General features: G+C 42.4%; 1 non-coding gene across 1 annotated transcript; it reads left to right on the top strand.

Moving 5' to 3' along the window:
- The first annotated feature begins 1,024 nt into the window (after positions 1 to 1,024).
- Positions 1,025 to 1,100, top strand: TRNAA-AGC (transfer RNA alanine (anticodon AGC)). Its single transcript has one exon. It is a non-coding gene; the product is annotated as a tRNA-Ala (tRNA).
- Positions 1,101 to 2,204: the final 1,104 nt, after the last annotated feature.

The following is a 2,204-nucleotide window of genomic DNA, read 5'->3' on the forward strand; positions in this document are numbered from 1 at the left end:
TTGGAAAGAACCTGTGAAGAAAAGCAAAGGAAATGTGCTGTATGTGGCACAAACATGTGCAAGCAGTGTAGGAAATGTAATGTTGGAGTATATGTCGAGTGCTTTCCTGTTTGGCATAGAGCCTGAGGTTATCTTGTGTGTGTAATACTGGCTGTGCTGTCAAAATTTTTGAGACAGAACATTCCATAAGCCCCAAATGGGCATCAATAAAAAATTATTACAACCAACTAATTTTTTTTCAAATACAGAACCATAAATTATATTTCCTACTTCCATGTTCAAACAAAATACACCAAAAAAATCATAAATACAAACTTGGCATTTAATAGGGTATTAGGCCAAAGAAAGCCAAGCAATAAACATGCAGAACGACTTTACATAGACTTGCTTGAACAAAATATATTTTTTATTACTTGCCAATTGAGTCCTTGTTGGTGTGGGGAGACAGCAGGACGAGACAGGAAGTGATGGCAGTCGCAGCCCACACCCCAACCTGGGTTAGTCTCCATCTGACATGCACACTTGAGCAATCTTATTTTTTCTCCCATATTAAAAACTCGTTGAGTATGAATATTATGTATTTTCTGTGTCTCATCAATGCACATGGTGAGTATTCAACGAAAGAAAACTAATGAATAGTTTATTTCCCAGGAAATAAAATATAAAAATTGTATTGAAAGAAAGGTCATTCAACATTAGATATAGTGGGAAGTAAGGAAGATGTTCTCGTGAAATATAACAGGGTTTATTGTTTCATTCAATAAATATCAGGCCCTACTGTTATAAAGGGGAACCAAACCCAGCAGCTGCCTTCAAGAAATTTGAAATTCCCCAGAGCGAAGCTGTAATTAGAGCACTCACCTGTCCTCTGGGAAGGGCACCTCCCATCCTCTCTCCTGAAATATTGGTTCACTGCGAAGGAGGGGAGCACAAAGTCTTAGTTTCAGTGCTCAAGTGCATGTGAAAACAAATGTCCATAGTCAGTTTTATGAACTTGCGTTTCTACTTTTAAGATATTGCTGGGGCCCTGGCCTGTTGGCTCAGTGGTAGAGCGTCGGCCTAGCATGCGGAAGTCCCGGGTTCGATTCCCGGCCAGGGCACACAGGAGAAGCGCCCATCTGCTTCTCCACCCCTCCCCCTCTCCTTCCTCTCTGTTTCTCTCTTCCCCTCCTGCAGCCGAGGCTCCATTGGAACAAAAGATGGCCCGGGCACTGGGGATGGCTCCTTGGCCTCTGCCCCAGGCGCTAGAGTGGCTCTGGTCGAGACAGAGAGACGCCCCGGATGGGCAGAGCATCACCCCCTGGTGGGCGTGCTGGGTGGATCCTGGTGGGGCGCATGCAGGAGTCTGTCTGACTGCCTCCCCGTCTCCAGCTTCAGAAAAATACAAAATATATATATATATATATATATATATATATATATATATATATATATATTGCTGGCAACTCATCACAGTGATGGTCGGGGGTACAGCATGATACACAGAATACAAAACAAGTTTCAAAGCAAAGCAATACACGAGGTTGATTTAAGAATCTTGGCTGCCTCTGTCATTTGTGTGGCACTTCCACTGAATGACAGGCATTCTTTCATTTCCGGTGTACTTAAGAGTTCCATCATTATATAAGAGTTTATTCATTATATTTCATTGTTTTATTTCCCAGGCATTTACTGAGTGCTTCCTGGAGGCTGGGCAGTGGTGGCTCAATGAGAAATGAAAGAGACAAGAATCCTGCTTGGAGAAACTGCTATTCTAGTCCACGGACAGCCTATCGCCCTCCCCCAGGGCTTGCTCAGCCGTACCTGTCTCTATCTATTTTGGCATCCATGCAGCTTGTTCACAAGCATCCCTTTCCTGCCACCAGGCTTGCTTCTTTGTTCCTAGGGATTCTGGATATACCTGGGGCCTTCAAGTTTCCATCAACTCTTGCCTACTCTGGTTAACGATCTTGGTTTGTATTAGTTTGTTGTCTCTCCAAGTGTCTTCTGCTTTCATCAAAGTTTCTGTGTTTTTTTCCTACTTAAAACAACTTTTTCAAAATACATACAAATGAAATTTTAAGAAAGTGGTACCTAAGATTGTGCCTATGATAGAGCTCTCTGACCTGCCTCCCATACCAGTGCTGAGCATGTCCAGTTCTATTTTATGAGTTCTTCTATAATTTGAGTTTCACCAACATGGATTGATTTTTTCTTTTTGTATT

This window comes from Saccopteryx leptura, chromosome 1 (genome assembly GCF_036850995.1).
Source record: "Saccopteryx leptura isolate mSacLep1 chromosome 1, mSacLep1_pri_phased_curated, whole genome shotgun sequence".
Lineage (NCBI taxonomy): Eukaryota > Metazoa > Chordata > Mammalia > Chiroptera > Emballonuridae > Saccopteryx > Saccopteryx leptura.